General features: G+C 52.6%; 1 long non-coding RNA gene across 3 annotated transcripts in view; it reads left to right on the top strand.

The window, feature by feature from the left end:
• Positions 1 to 7,230: 7,230 nt before the first annotated feature.
• LOC140847056 (uncharacterized) overlaps positions 7,231 to 16,669 on the top strand; it is a 50,681-nt gene continuing 41,242 nt past the window's right edge. For 2 of the 3 annotated variants that reach the window (XR_012126662.1, XR_012126661.1), the window contains exons 1-4: positions 7,231 to 7,672; positions 8,765 to 8,855; positions 10,562 to 10,654; positions 11,562 to 11,737. This is a non-coding gene — a long non-coding RNA (uncharacterized lncRNA). Of the gene's footprint in view, positions 7,673 to 8,764; positions 8,856 to 10,561; positions 10,655 to 11,561; positions 11,739 to 16,669 lie in introns of those variants that run through there. The other variant, XR_012126660.1, reaches the window with a different exon arrangement.

Raw genomic sequence — 16,669 nt, forward strand, 5'->3', positions numbered from 1 at the left:
CTGAATGCCTCTTTGGGGTCTTCCATAATTTTTAAGTGTAGACAAGTCCTAAGCTCAAGAAGTTTGAGAGCTTCGGCCCTAAAGAGAACAACTCGTGCACATACGCATGTGCCCAGGTGGATATGTATCTGCGTAAGTGTGTCTAACACAGCAAGAAACCCTAAACCAAAAATTCTAAACTGGCGGCCAGCAGACATGTTTTGTGAGGGGCCTACACTGTCTTTAAATATTTATTAAATTCATTGTCAGCATTTTTAAAGAGCAAAAGGTTTCACACAGAGACAGTGTTCTGGTCCCTTCCCCCCCCCCCCCAAAAAAAAATTAGGTTCTGCAAAGTAAAACAGAAGGAACAAAACAGCAGGACACTCATGGACACTGACGGGTGACTAGTGGTTACCAAGGAGGAGGGGATGGGGCCAGTGTGGTGGTGGTGTTCGGGGGGGTGGCGGGGGTGCGATAGGGGGATAAAGGGGCCCAGTAATTTCCAGTCACAATGTTAGGTGGTCTCAGGGACTGCTGAATCACTGTGATGTACATTTGAAACCAACATAAGATTGTATATCAACAATACTTTAAAAAAATTAAGTTCTCGCAACACTGTCCTGGCATTTCTATGCGGCGGCGATTTGCATTGACTGGCGTCGCTTAGGGCGCAGTCTGGATGATCACACTCAGGGCCTGTCGGTATCTTAAGTTGCTAGAGAAGGAAAAGGCATTTTTGCAATAAGCAAGGCAACATAAGCCAGTCTAATAAATGTCTGCATTCCTCCAGGGAGGTCAACATGCACAACAAATAACCCCTTTCCTTGTCTGATTTCCCAAACAGCAATTCCGTAATGATCTCACCACTGGTACAGAGACTTGTGGAGGGATTAGAAACACTTCCCAGAAAGAAAGGAATCCACTGAAGAGGTAACTTTCTTTAGACAAGTGCGAAGGGCGGAAACTCACCGGAAGAGCAAGTGAGGGATCCTCCAGGGAACAGGAGGGCCCAGGTCAGGACCCACAGGGACAGCAACGGTCAGACCACTGGGTACTGCCTCCTGGAACGCCGGGTGGTAAATTCAGGATTCGTCCAACTTCTTCTGTCCTGAAGAGCAGGTGCTGGAAAGGAAGGGGACAATTCAGAACTTGGGTCCCCAAGGAAGCCAGGACACTGCTGAGAAATTGGAGGAGATGGCAGCTTTTAGAAGCAAGGAAGCAATAGCAAACGGGAGAGACTAGGTGGGAGAAAGGGTTCTGTTGTTAAGAAAAAGTTGTTTTTTCCTCCTTTCCTATCCCCCCTTTCTGGGAGGGACCTGGGGATTTCGCTGGGACAAGCCTAACTGGGTAGAACTGGTGATCAAGAGAGGCTTTTGTTGGGAGAGTTGGGGAAGAGGGTTGGGAAAACCAATACCAGACGAGAGAGATCCTGGGAATGAACGGTTAATGAGTTGGAAAGATACACCAAAAAATCCTTGATGGAAAGGAAGGATTTTTGCTGGAAAGCGATCCTGGATAGAAAAAAAAAAAATTGTGAAGAAAGAAAGGTATTTTTCGCTCTAAATTCCTAAAAGGAGAGGGAGGGGCGTAGTCAAGAAATAGAGAAGAGATTTCTGTTTTTGCTGGAAGATCCTAAAAACAAACAAACCTGGGTCCCCAAGGTGAGGAGGACTCTTCAGGAGGAAACAGAATTTTTAGCACAACAAACCTGGAAGTGGGGGGCGGCGAATCCAAGGCCAAGATGCAGAAAGGGCGGAGGCGGGCAGGGCCCCAGCTACGAGCTGGAGAGCTGCGAGGGGGCGGTTGGCGCCTGGGGGGCGGCGTAGGTAAGAAAAGGGGTGCAGTGGCCAGCGGCCGCGGAGTCTTCTCCAAGGAGAAGGGGCTGCGGGGTGCAGCGAGGCCCGGAGCCGTTGGGACGGCAGACAGTGCGTGCGTGACGCGGGGTGAGGGGCGCCCACGGCGCCCCCTGCGCCCTTCAAAACAGAGATAGGCCCCCTCAAAAAGCAATGTATCAACAAATTAGAATAGATTCTAAAGGGGTAAGAGGCTGAAAATGACGAAGGACCGGGAATGGGGATAGGAAGAGAGGCGGCCGTGGCGGCAGCAACCGGGTTTTACCCGCTTCCGGGGGTCGCGCGCCGGGCCTCGCGGGTCTCCAAGCGTCCCCCGGTCTCCACAGCGCTGCCCGCCGGCCGGGCACGCTCGCGCAGCCGGGCCTGCCCACGGGGCATCTTGTGAGCTCACGCGCGACGCGGGCACGCGTGCGCGGCACCGGCCGCGGCCGCCTTGCCCGGCCCGAAGCATCCTCGCGCTCCCCTTAGACGCCCGGGCTCCCCGCGCCTGCGGCCCGGCGGCGCGGCCCCGGCGGCTTTTCGTCCAACGCCGAGGGGCGGGGCCTCCGGCGGGGCCTCCGGCGGGGCGGGGCTGAGCGCGGTTAGGCGCCCGGCGGCGGACGGGAAGGGAGGCGGTTGGCCGGGGGAAGGCAGAGCAGGGTTAGGAGCCGCCGGGGGCGCCCCGGGACGCGCTGATGCGGAGCTCGCGCCCGTGCGGGCCGCTGGGAGCCGCAGTCCCCGTCCCCGCGAGGAGGGCTTGGGGAGTAGGCGCCCCTCCCGCAGGGCTGTGGGGCTCAGCGAGGCGGCCCCACGTGCTCTTCAGGAGGCGGCAGCGGACCACGAGCCCCCAGGCCTGCCCTTCGGGGCCTTGGGAAGGCGCGGGGCTGAGAACCCCTAAGGGGGCGGGAGCTCACCCGCCTTCCCTTGAGCAAACCCTGAGCCATGTGCGGGTCTGGCCCTGTGCTGAGCAGCGTTGAGGGACAGACAGAAACGGGAGGAGCAATGGCCCGGTCTGGTCAGGGAGTTTGCTCCCTGGAAGGACACAGGGATTCATTCCTTAGAAATCCAACACAGGAAATCGTATACGGAGACGACGTACAGTGGTTGCCTTGGGATGGGATGGGATGGGGACGGGCTGTAAAGGACATGAGGGGATCCGATTGGGGAGATGCATATACTCTAAAAGGGACGTTGACGGTTGGACAATCTGGTGAATCACTAAAAATTGTTGGATTATACACTTATAATGGGTGACTTTTATGGAAATTATGCTTCAAAGTTTTCTTATTTCTTCATGAACCCCTGGGGTAAACAACAAAAAGGACTGGCATTCTACTTTTGGGTTCCTTACTGAGTTTCTGTTCTCTTCTGAGGTACAGCAGTGTCTGTACCTCAGAAACAAACGTTCCTGCCTAGGCTTATATTCCAGAACATCAGTGTCCAAAAGAAATACAAGCCCCAAGTGTCAGACACAATTTTACATTTCCTAGTAATCATTTTTTTAAACAAAGGTTACAAAAAAAGGTGAAAACAACTTTAATAACAATTCAACCTGTAATGTTATTTTAACATTTAATGAGTATAAAAATTTTAATGAGATAATTTACTTATTTTTTATTCTTTAAAATCTGGTGTATATTTACATTCACAGGACATCTCAATTCGGACTAGCCACATCATAGCCACATACAGCGAGTGGCTCTGGTACTCCACAGCATACCTCTAGTGGGGGACAGACCAATACTTTATGAATATAATATTGTTATACTTTTAAAAAAATAAGCAAAGAGGACAGACTGTCAGAGGATACATTTTTTTTGGTATCATGAATGTACAATTACTGAACATTATGTTACTAGACACCCCCCACTATAAAGTCCCCGCCACATACCGCATTACAGTCACTGTCCACTAGCATAGTAAGATGCTAGAGTCACTACTACTTGCTTTCTCTGTGCTATACTGCCTTCCCCATGACCCCCCCTACATTATGTCTGCTAATTATAATGCCCCTTTTTCTCCCTTTTCCCCTTCCCACCCATCCTCCCCAGTCCCTTTCCCTTTGTTAACTGTTAGTTCACTCTTGGGTTCTGTGAGTCTGATGCTGTCCTGCTCCTTCAGGTTTTTTATTTGTTCTTACACTCCAGAGATGAGTGAAATCATTCAGTACTTGTCTTTCTCTGCTTGGCTTATTTCACTGAGCATAATACCCTCTAGATCCATCCATGTTGTTGCAAATAGACCTGCAGCTTTTAACCTATGAAAAGTTTTTCCTGATTTCCCCACTCCTAACATTGTTAAAAAACATAGTCCTGTCCCCTCCTAGGAATTTGCCCTAAGAATGGAGGAGCCAGTTTGAAAAAGACATATGCACCCCTATGTTTATTGCAGCACGATTTACAATAGGGAAGAAATGGAAGCAACCTAAGTGTCCATCTGTAGATGAATGGATGAATAAGATGTGATACACATATACAATGGTATATTATTCAGCCATAAGAAGAAAACAAACCCTACCACTTGCAACAACATGGATGGAGCTAGAGGGTATTACGCTCAGTGAAATAAGCCAGGCGGAGAAAGACAAGTACCAAATGATTTCACTCATATGTGGAGTGTAAGAACAAAGCAAAAACTGAAGGAACAAGACAGCTGCAGAATCACAGAACCCAAGAATGGACTAACAGTTACGAAAGGGAAAGGGACTGCGGAGGATGGGTGGGAAGGGAGGGATAAGGGGACGAGGCAAGTGGGGGAAGAAAGAGGCCACTAAGATCAGCATGTATAATTTGGGGGGAGGGCTGTGCAACACAGAGAAGACAAGTAGTGACTCTACAGCATCTTACTACGCTGATGGACAGTGACTGTAATGCGGTTTGTGGGGGGACTTGGTGAAGGGGGGAGTCTTGTAAACATAATGTTCCCCATGTAATTGTAGATTATGATACCAAAAAAAGAATTAATAAATATTGTTAAAGTTTATTAGTTTAAACTTGTAATGCAGCAAATATCAGCAGATAAAATTCACATGCAGAACACCTCTTTGGGGTCTTCCATAATTTCTAAGTGTAGACAAGTTATAAAATCAAGAAGTTTGAGAACTTTAGCCCTAAAGAGAACAAGTCCTGCACATACGCATGTGCCCAGGAGGATATATATCTGTGTAAGTGTGTCTAACACAGAAAGAAACTCTAAACCAAAAATTCTAAACTGGCAGCCAGCAGACATGTTTTGGAAGGGGCCTACACTGTCTTTAAATATTTATTAAATTCATTGATAGCATTTTTAAAGATCCAAGCGTTTCACAGAGACAGCATTCTGGTCTCTTCACCAAAAAAAAAAAAAAAAAAATTAAGTTCTGCAATGCGAAACAGAAGAAAGAAAACAGCAGTTGACTCATGGACACTGAGAGGTGACTTGCGGTTACCAAGGCGGAGGGGATAAGGCCAGTGTGGTGGTGGGGGGGCGGCGATAGGGGGATAAAGGGGTACAGCAATTTGCAGTCACAATATTAGGTGGTGACAGGGACTGCTGAATCACTGTGATGTACATTTGAAACCAACATAAGATTGTATATCAACAATAATTTAAAAAAATTAAGTTCTCGCAACACTGTCCTGGCATTTCTATGTGGCCATTTGCATTGACTGGCGTCGCTTAGAGCGCGGTCTGGATGGTCACACTCAGGGCCTGTCGGTATCTTAAGTTGCTAGCCTGGGCTAGAGAAGGAAAAGGCATTTTTGCAATAAGCAAGGCAACATAAGCCAGTCTAATAAATGTCTGCATTCCTCCAGGGAGGTCAACATGCACAACAAATAACCCCTTTCCTTATCTGATTTCCCAAACAGCAATTCTGTAATGCTCTCACCGCTGCTACAGAGATTTTTGGAGGGATTAGAAACACTTCTGAGAAAGAAAGGAATCCACCGAGGAAGGGCAGAAACTCACCGGAAGAGCAAGTGAGGGATCCTCCAGGAAACAGGAGGGCCCAGGGCAGGACCCACAGGGACAGCAACGGTCAGACCATTGGGTACTGCCTCCTGGAACGCCGGGTGGTAAATTCAGGATTCGTCCAACTTCTTTTGTCCTGAAGAGCAGGTGCTGGAAAGGAAGGGGACAATTCAGAACTTGGGTCCACAAGGAAGCCAGGACATTGCTGAGAAATTGGAGGAGATGGCAGCTTTTAGAAGCAAGGAAGCAATAGCAAATGGGAGAGACTAGGTGGGAGAAAGGGTTTTATTATTAAGAAAAAGTTGTTTTTTCCTCCTTTCCTATACCCCCTTTCTGGGGAGGGACCTGGGGATTTCGCTGGAACAAGCCTAACTGGGGTAGAACTGGTGATCAAGAGAGGCTTTTGTTGCAGAGTTGGGGAAGAGGGTTGGGAAAACAAATATTAGACGAGAGACAAACTGGAAATGAATGGTTTGTTAATGAGTTTGAAAGAGATAATAAAAAATCCTTGATGGAAAGGAAGGATTTTTGCTGGAAAGCGATCCTGGATAGAAAAAAGAAATCTGTGAAGAAAGATATTTTTTGTCTAACTTCCTAAAAAGAGGGGAAAGGGTGTACTCAAGGGATAGAGATTTTTGTTTTTGCTGGAAGATCCTGAAAAGAAACAAACCTGGATCCCCAAGGTGAGGAGAACGCTTCAGGAGGAAAGAGAATTTTTTGCAGAACAAACCTGAAAGTGCGAGGCGGCGAATCCAAGGCCAAGATGCAGAAAGTGCCAAGGTCCGGCAGCGCCCGAGGTACCAGCTGGAGAGCTGCGAGGGGGCAGTTGGCGCCTGGGGGGCGGCGTAGGTGAGAAAGGGGGTGCAGTGGCCAGAGGCCGCTGAGTCTTCTCCAAGGGAGAAGGGGCTGCGGGGCTGCAGCGAGGCCGGGAGCCGTTGGGAGGGCAGACAGTGCGTGCGTGACGCGGGGTGAGGGGCGCCCTCGGCGCCCCCTGCGCCCTTCAACACAGAGATAGGCCCCCTCAAAAACCAATGTTAACAACAAATTAAAATTCTACAGGGATAAGAGGCTGAAAATGAGGAAGTAGCGGGAAGGTTATGGATCGGGAGGAAGAGAGGCGGCCGTGGCGGCAGCAACCGGGTTTTACCCGCTTCCGGGGGTCGCGCGCCGGGCCTCGCGGGTCTCCAAGCGTCCCCCGGTCTCCACAGCGCTGCACGCTGGCCGGGCACGCTCGCGCAGCCGGGCCTGCCCCCGGGGCATCTTGTGAGCTCACCCGCGACGCGGGCACGCGTGCGCGGCACCGGCCGCGGCCGCCTTGCCCGGCCCGGAGCATCCTCGCGCGCACCTTGCGACGCCCGGGCTCCCCGCGCGTGCGGCCCGGCGGGGCGGCCTCGGGCGGCTTTTCGTCCAACGCCGAGGGGCGGGGGCGGGGCCCGGGCGGGGCGGGGCTGAGCGCGGTTAGGCGCCCGGCGGCGGACGGGAAGGGAGGCGGTTGGCCGGGGGAAGGCAGAGCAGGGTTAGGAGCCGCCGGGGGACGCCCCGGGACGCGCTGATGCGGAGCTCGCGCCCGTGCGGGCCGCTGGGAGCCGCAGTCCCCGTCCCCGCGAGGAGGGCTTGGGGAGCAGGCGCCCCTCCCGCAGGGCTGTGGGGCTCAGCGAGGCGGCCCCACGTGCTCTTCAGGAGGCGGCAGCGGACCACGAGCCCCCAGGCCTGCCCTTCGGGGCCTTGGGAAGGCGCGGGGCTGGCGAACCCCTAAGGGTGCCGGGCGCGAGCTCACCCGCCTCCCTTGAGCAAACCCTGAGCCATGTGTGGGTCTGGCGTGGCTGAGCAGCGTTGAGGGACAGACAGAAACCGGGAGGAGCAATGGCCCGGTCTGGTCAAGGAGTTTCTTTCCTGGAAGGACACAGGTATTTATTCCTTACAAATCCAACAGAGGAAATCTACGGTTGCCTTGGGATGGGATGGGATGGGGATGGGCTGTAAAGGAACATGAGGGGATCCGATTGGGGAGATGCATATATTCTAAAAGGGACGTTCCTGGTTGGACAATGTGGTGAATTCACTGAAAATTGTTGGATTATACACTTAAAATGGGTGACTTTTATGGAAATGATGCTTCAAAGTTTTGGTATGTTTTAAAAATTGATCCCTGGGATTGACAACAAGAAGGATTGGTATTCTACTTTCGGATTCCTTAATTCAGCAAATACTGCTTACTGAGTTTCTGTTCTCTGCTGAGGTACAGCAGTGTCTGTAACTCAGAAACAAACGTTCCTGCCTTACCTTATATTCCAGAACATCACCGTCCAAAAGAAATACAAGCCCCGAGTGTCAGACACAATTTTACGTTTCCTAGTAATTATTTTTTAAAACAAAGGTTACAGAAAAAGGTGAAATCAACTTTAATAAACAATTCAACCTGCAATGTTATTTCAACATTTAATCAACACAAATATTTTAATGAGATAATTTACTTATTTTGGATTCTTTACAATCTGGTGTATATTTACATTCACAGGACATCTCAATTCAGACTAGCCACATATAGCGTGTGGCTCTGGTAGTCCACAGCATACCTCTAGTGGGGTACAGACCAATACCTTATGAATATAATATGGTTATACTTTAAAAAAAATGAGGATAGGGTGTCAGAGGATAGTTCTTTTTTTGTATCATGAATGTACAATTACTTGAACATTATGTTACTAGACTCCCCCCATTATCAAGTCCCCACCACATACCCCATTGCAGTCACTGTCCACCAGCGTAGTAAGATGCTAGGGTCACTACTACTTGGTTTCTCTGTGCTATACTGCTTACCCCATGACCCCCCCCTACTTTATGTGTGCTTATCATAATGCCCCTTTTTCTCCTTTTTCCGCTTACCACCCATCCTCACCAGTCCCTTTCCCTTTGATAATTGTTAGTCCATTCTTGGATTCTGTGAGTCTGCTCCTGTTTTGTTCCTTCAGTTTTTCCTTTGTTCTTATATTCCACAGATGAGTGTAATCATTTGATACTTGTCTTTCTCCACCTGGCTTACTTCGCTGAGCATAAAACCCTCTAGCTCCATCCACATTGCTGCAAATGGTAAGATTTGTTTTATACTTATGGCTGAATAATATTCCATTGTGTATATGTTCCACATCTTCTTTATCCATTCAGCTACTGATGGACACTTAGCGTCCTTCCATTTCTTGGCTATTGTAACTAGTGCTGCGATAAACATAAGGGTGCATATGTCTGTTTGAAACTGGGCTTGTAAATTCTTAGGGTTAATTCCTAACAGTGGAATTCCTGGGTCAAATGATATTTCTACTTTGAGTTTTTGAGGAACCTCCAAACTGCTTTCCAAAATGGCTGAACTAGTTTACATTCCCACCAGCAGTGTAGGAGGATTCCCCTGACTCCACATCTTCACCAACATTTGTTATCGTTGGTCTTTCAGATGTTGGCCATCCCATCTGGTGTGAGGTGATATTTCACTGTGGTTTTAACTTGCATTTCTGTGATGATAGCAATGTGGAGCATCTTTTCATGTGCCTGTTAGCCATCTGAATTTATTCTTTGCACTGTGTTCAGCTCCTCTGCCCATTTTTTTAATTGGATAATTTGCTTTTTGTTTGTTGAGGTACATGAGCTCTTTGTATATTTTGGATGTTAACCCCTTATTGGATATGTCATTTATGAATATATTCTCCCACACTGTAGGATGCCTTTTTTTCTAATTGTGGTGTCCTTTGCTGTACAGAAGCTTTTTATTGATAGAGTCCCACTTGTCCATTTTGGCTTTTCTTTCCCTTCCCCAAGGAGATATGTTCATGAAGAAGTTGCACATGTTTATATTCAAGATAGTTTTGCCTATATTTTCTTCTTAGAGTTTTATTGTTTCATGACTTACATTCAGGTCTTTTTGAGTTTACTTTTGTGTATGGAGTTAGACAGTAATCCATTTTCATTCTCTTACATATAGCTCTCCACTTTTGCCAACACCAGCTGTTGAAGAGGCTGTCATTTCCCCACTGTATGTCCGTGGTTCCTTTATTTGACCATATATGCTTGGGTTAATATCTGGACTCCCTATTCTGCTCCACTGCTCTATGGATCTGTTCTAGTGCCAGTACCAAATTGTCTTGATTACTGCAGCTTTGTAGTAGAGCTTGAACTTGGGAAGCGAGATACCCCTTGCTTTATTCCTTCTCAGGTTTGCTTTGGCTGTTCCGGGTCTTTTGTGGTTCCATATGAATTTTAGAACTATTTGTTCCAGTTAGTTTAACAATACTGATAGTATTTTGACAGGGATTGCATTAAATCTGTAGATTGCTTTAGGCAGAATGGCCATTTTGGCAATATTAATTCTTCCTAGCCAAGAGCATGGGATGAATTTCCATTTATTAGTGTCCTCTTTAATTTCTCTTAAGAGTGTCTTATAGTTTTCAGGGTTTAGGTCTTTCACTTCCTTGCTAGGTATTTATTCTTTTTGATGCAATTGTGAATGCAACTGTTTTCCCAATTTTTCTTTCTGCTACTTCAGTGTTAGTATATAGGAATGTAACAGATTTCTGTGCATTAAATTTCTATCCTCATCTGTGATTTTTATCAAATATTTGATCAAACAGCCCAAATTAAATTTCCCTAACTGTCCTCCATATATGTCACCTTACTAATGTTAATAGCAATACTATTCCAGGTAACAATTAGAGCTGTCACAGGGGCTCATTATATGTGATTGCAAAGAAGGAGAATCTGTTAAGGGTGTCAAACTCACCACCTGGCAAAACTTCTCTTGTAACCAGATCTCACACAACCAACCCCAGATGGAATCGTGTGCTGGCCAGTGTGCTGTCCTGGGGCCCGCCAGCCAGGTCTCATGCCCGAACACTTATGAAGTAAGTGAGCAGGCATGTGACCCCAGTGCTGTTTTGTTTAAAAGTGATCACGGTGTGCAGCCAGGTTTGGGAATCCCTGCTGTGGCTGACCTGTCTTGGGAGTCACATGCTCACCACGTTCTCCCTGGGACATCGCTGGGTGAAGCTGCCCCTTCGTCTTCTGTGCCTCCCACCACTGCCTAGCCTGCAGGCAGACCACCCGATCTTCTCCATACGTTGGGACAGTGCTTCTCATGCTGGGATCAAGGCTTCTGGGAATCCCAACAGCGCGGCCCGAGAGGCGTCGGGAGGCAGAACGGCCCCGTCCCCGGCGCCCTCTCTGGGGTCGTCACCGCTTGGCAAAGACAGGCTGGGGTGTGTGATCAAACCACGCTGGGTGTCCGGGCCGGTGGCCCCAAGGCCCCCACCGCCTTTCACCTTCTTGGCTCGTACTCCGGCTCCTTCGCGGTCCCGCCTGCGAAGCCTCCCCTCTTTTCCATCCTCGCCTCCGTCTACCTTTTCGAACCTTCGGCGCTCGCCCCGGGGACGTCCTGCCACCCGGCGACCATCTCCTGCGTCAGGGCCCCGCCCAGGGCGCATGGCGCCCCCTCCCCTACAGGGCCTGGCGCCCGGGTCCGAGAACGCGAAGCCCTTTGGGCCCCTTCGCAAGCCACAGCACCGCTCCACGCAGCCAGCGGACTGCCTCGGAGCCTGGAAGGGGCTCCCCCAAAGCCCCGGGACACGGGCTGGAGCGGCGCGCGGGGCGGGGCCTCCCCCAAGCCGGTTGCCCCCCCCACCCCGCGTGGGCGTAGGGAGGAAGAGGAGGCGGCGGTGGCGGAAGGGGGGCCCGGAACACAAACCCTGCAAGGTTTTTTTTTTTCTTTTGCATTTAATTAAAAAAACATTTTGTTTTCTTCCCAAACCCGAGGGGTCCTCCCCGGAGCGGGCGCGGGTCCGGGGCCTGGCGGAGGCTGCCGGGCGGCTCCCATGCGACCAGGCAGTGCGCTGAGCGGCCCGGCCGGTCGGCCCCTTCTGGGTCCCCCCTCTGCAGCCCGTGCGGGGCCGTCTCCGAGATGCCGCGCCGACGGCTGCTCGAACATCAGGGTGAGTTTCTCACAATGTAGCAATTTCTCTTTAAATCTCTTAACTCTCTACCTGCGAGTCGGGGCTGTGACAGGGCGCAAAAGCGAGTGTGAGGGGGGGGCCGGAGCCGGGGCCGAACCCCCCACAACACTCACACACTCAGACCCCCAATCGGGGCGCAGCGAACGCTGCCTCCTTTTTCGCTCGGCCCCCACCACCCCCGGCAGCCCCCCACCTCCCGCGTCTCTCCCACCACCACCGCCGCCCGATCCTCCGCGGACACCCCACCCCTACTCCCCTGCCCAAAACCGGCGCCCGGGGCCTCCCAGGCCCTCCCGCCGGCTGCCGGGGATACAATGGAGCGGCGGACAAACGAGACCTAACGTTCCACTGGGGGAGGGGCGAGAGACCCCCCCTTACCCCGATCGGGGACCCCTCCCCTGGCCGTGCTCCCCGCCATTCGGTGGAGAAGAGGGCAGTGGGGCCCAGGATGTGATTTCCCGGTGGAGGCGGCGTGCCTTCATCTCCCCTTCTCGCCCGTCCCCTGCGCCCCCCTCCCCAAATCCTTCCAGGGGGTGCCGGGGAGAAACGGGGCGTCAGGCAGGCTGGGCAGGGATGGATGCGGAAGGAGGCCACTGGGTCTCCCCCTCCCCACCGCCCCTAAACAATGAAAGGAGCTGACTTGGTCCCCCACTCCCCAGCACTGAAAGGAGTTGAGCCCCTTCCCCCACTGCTGGCCAGTCCCGGAGGGGGGCGTTACGCGGGGGGAGAGTGGGGGTAAAAGGAGGGAGGTGAGCCTTACCCCTGTCACCTCCCGAGACTTGGGGCGGCCCCCCATCTCCGCCCCCTCGGCCTGGGAATGGGAGGTACCAGGCCCCGCCCGGGCACCGCGCTCGGGTGGTGACCTTTAGACAAAGGCAACCCTTTCCCTGGGCTGAGCCCGGACGAGCCGGGCCCGCGGCCTCCCCAGGGCCCTGCGGAGGGCGGCCAGGCCGCGGGCTCCCGGAGGGAGGGATGGAGGAGGAGGGAGGCGGGATGGAGCCGTCTGGTTTTCCCATCCCTGGCTGCCCTTCGGCTGCTTCCCCGGCTCCTGTCACGGGCGGCCGCGGGGAGACAAGGGAGCGGGGGCTGCCCAGGCCTTGGTCCGCGGCCAGCGGAGAACGGGGCGAGCAGCCGCGGGAGGGCCGGCTCTGGGTCCGCAGCCAGCCGTGATTGGAAGGCACGGCGGCCCCTTCCCCTCCGCGCCCCTTTGTTTTGCTTTGCGGTTCTGAGCAGCTGAACTTCCTCGGAGGTGGGGTCAGAGGCCACCGTGTCGGCTGTCGGGGTGGCGGGGGTGACAGGTCCCAGCCCTCTGGTGTTCCCAGCCCGTGGGCTGCTGTCTGTGCCCAGCCTTCTGTCCTGACAATCAGCCACTTTTTTCGCACAGCCCTCCAGCAGAGCAGTAGCAGTCTGCGGAGGTGCTGTTTCTGCACTGGGGGATGTGTTGGCCTTGAGCTCACACCTCCTTTCCGAGGGTACTTGTTGGGGAACAGTTTGTGGGACCACCTAAGACTCCAAGGCCTGAGATTTATGATAAGCCCTGTCTGGGTCTTTCAGTATCTTCTCTCACATGGGCTGGGGATTGAGGGTGCAGTCACCTCCGACGTACCCGGTGGTGGTAATCGGGGACAGTGGACAGCTGAGAAACCATCCCTTCCCGTGTGCCCTTGTGCAGTGGGACTTGAGGAGCGTGTTTACCTACCCCACCTCCTCCTTGGCTCCCCAACTTCTACAAGCCGGAAATAACAACATCTGTCTACCCAGGGAGCTTTATGGATTGGCTGATGCTACCTGCATTACGAGTGGAACCAGCCCAAGTTGGAAACAGTTATTCCCATTTTTCAGACAGGCTAATGGAGGCTCAGAGAGGCTATATGACTTGCCTGGGGTCACACAGCCCCCATTTATACCTTCTCAAGTTTCTCCAGCTCAGCTCAAACTGTCAGGTTCTCCTGTACCCCCTCTGTGGCATTTTGTCCCTTTTGATTTTGTTGACATGGGTCTCAAATAGGGATAATACCTGGAAAAGGTGTTGGGTTTTGTTTTTTTTTTCCCCTGAGTGCTGGTTTGGGGAGGGGTAAGGAGGACCTGGAAGCTTGGCTGAGGGCAGGATCGTTGCCCCTGGGGTGGGAGCAGAGTGTTTGCCTACAGAACCTGGGAGCTGGAGGTGGGGAGTCAGGGGAAGGAGGGCCCCAGGCTTGGCCGAGCAGGACACTGGGGGCACCTGGGAGCGGCCCCACTGTCACCCTCCTCCTTTTCCACTTGAGCTGGAAGCTGTCCCAGCTTGCTGCTGCTGGGAGGGCAGCTGAACTATTGGGGACCTTTGCGGTCACTCTGCCCTGTCAGGCTCCACGGTGACCTGATGCGGCTGGCAAGGAGCTTTCTGCCCTTGGCCCGAGTGTCAGACCCCCTGTCCCACTCTGTGACCTTAGGCAGGCCATTGACCTCACTAGTCCTCAGGTTCCTCTGCAGTTGGGCATAATTAGAGTTCCTTTAATGGACCTTGAGGTGGGGGAAGTATTATGCAAGCATGTTAACTTTTATTTCTCATTCAGCAGAGGGGATATGGCCTGCCTGTAGGGAAGGGGAGCAGTGTTGAGTGCTGGGCATTTAAGGGGTAGTAGCCACGGCAGGCACCCTGGAGGAATTCCCTGTGCTTTGGGGTGGGAGTGGGGGGCAAAGGGGAGACTGTGAATAAATCCACTTTGGTGATAGGCTGCCTTCCAGCTTTCTGAACGGGCCCCTACCCCTTCAGCACTTCTGGTGGTAAATAAACATTTGCGGGGGTGGCTGGGGATGGCCCAGTGAGGGAGGTGACACAGATGATCTTCCCATTGTACAGATGAGGAAACTGAGTCCAGGGCTGAGAGGGGACTCCAACCCAGATAGCAGAGGCCGGGCCTGGTAGGACAGGGACTCAGTATTTGTCAGCAGAGCTGGAAAGGCAGTGTTTTGAGGGAGCCCCTGTGCCGCCCCTCCCCTGCTGCCCTCTTCTTGACGTGCACCCTCCTGAGAAGACAGGCTTAAGTAATAACAATTCCTGGGGGTGGAGTGGGGTGGGGTGGGGGGGCAGGAGAAGATGGGCATTAGGAAACACACAGATCTCGAGGGTGAGTGTTTCCTGAAAGTAGGAATTGGTTTTTTTGAGCGGGGAAGCATGAGTAAGGCCCACAGGGACAGGCCTGTACCCTCCCCGCCCCCCACTGCTGACTTCCTTCCCAGAGGCCTCCTGGGCCTTCCCAACCTTCCCTGGGGATGTGGGGTCTTCTCACACCACCTGCCCTGAGGCTGTGGAAGGGCCAGGGTGTCCTGGGGCTGGGGTGAGGGGGTCTCCCTCCCAGGGTCCTAAGGGCCGCCCCCTAGCCCCCAGCCCAGCCACCAGGGAGTTCCCGCCAGCGGTCCCAGCTTTCCCCTGTGCATTCTGACTCCTGGTCTCAAGAATGCAGAAGGCTGCTGGTGGGGGAAGTTAATTGGAAACAGGAAAACGTGGCATTCCTTTCTAGCTGGCCAGGGCTTGGAAGGGCTGCCTTTCTCCCTGTCCCACAGCAGGGGAGAGGGTGGGGGCTGCGGTGGTCTTGCCCTGCCCTTTTGGGCCTTCCGCCCCAGGCACCCTCCCTCTTGGTGGAAACAGCAGTTCCCTGAGCTACTGGTCCACGGATGTAAGCCACCCCCCTCATCAGAGTGATCCCTCCCGACCCCACTGACTCTCCTGTTCATATCTGAGTTTTTCTCCCCTCTTTAAGGTTGGAGGGCCTGTCTGAGGCGGCTCCCCAGAGTAGGATCTGTCACACCAGAGACACATGGGAAATGTTTGCTTGAATTGTCCCCAAGGATTCCCTCCTCATTCCTTCCGTAGAAGTCCCTGCCACCATTAGAGTTTTGTCCCCTCAGACTGAAGCTTTCATGACATGCAAGATCCCCCAATGGAGTTTTCTAAGATATTCCTAGTTTGGTGGCAATTAGTTTTGTGTACAAGTTTCTGTATTCACAGTGGCAGGGAATTTTTTCTTTCTGTCGTTCCCACCTAAACTTCCTGAGGGCCTACTGTGTGCCAGGGCCCTGGGGCTCAGTTAGGATACTGGGACCCAGTCCAGGAGGAGGTTAGAGATAAGTTGTCCGCAGGGCTGGATTAGCTGCTGGGGCATTTGATTAATTCTGTCTGGGTGGTCTGGAGGGCTCCAAGGAGGAAGCAGCTTCTTTCTTTCTGTCTCATTCTTGTTTTCCAAGCCACACATTCATGTGGGACAAATTAAAAACCCAAGCATAGTAAGTCTCTCCTTCCACCCCCTTGGCCTCCCTGCCCCCCACCCCCAGTTTGCCTCCCGAGGGGCAGCACCTCAGTGCTGATGTTCTGTGCACACACATTTATATACCGTGTATGTCTTCAGAAACAGTTCGCACGGGCCAGCTCGCTCTGCCCATCGTGCTGCACCTCGCTTTCGTCAGGTCATCTCCCTGGGAGACCCTATCGCACACCCTGTCTTCATCTTGGCTGCATGATATTCTGCAGGGTGGGCGAACCCTCTCTTACTTAACGTGGGTGTGGAGGCGTTTCCTTGCATGCAGAGCTGGAAGGTACACATCCAATCTTATCGGGAGGTGGGTATGTCTGTGAGATAAACTCCTGGAAGTGGCATTGCTGGATCAAGAGCCTGCATTGTGTCATTTGGTCTTTCTTGGTACCTTTGCAGCTGTGCCTTGAAGGAAGCTGCTCCCCTCCTGTTCTGTACAGCCAACCTGTCAGTCCCACTGTCTTTACCCTCTTGTGATTTCCTTGCCCTCCTCCTTCCTGCCTGTGGCCTGGATCATGTGCTTGCCCTTTGGAGTGGAGGTCAAGAGCATGGGCTCTGGAAGCCAACTGTTCGGTGGTTCAAATCCTGCCTCTGCCACTGCTGGCTGAGTGGCTGCAGGCCA

This window comes from Manis javanica, chromosome 17 (genome assembly GCF_040802235.1).
Source record: "Manis javanica isolate MJ-LG chromosome 17, MJ_LKY, whole genome shotgun sequence".
Lineage (NCBI taxonomy): Eukaryota > Metazoa > Chordata > Mammalia > Pholidota > Manidae > Manis > Manis javanica.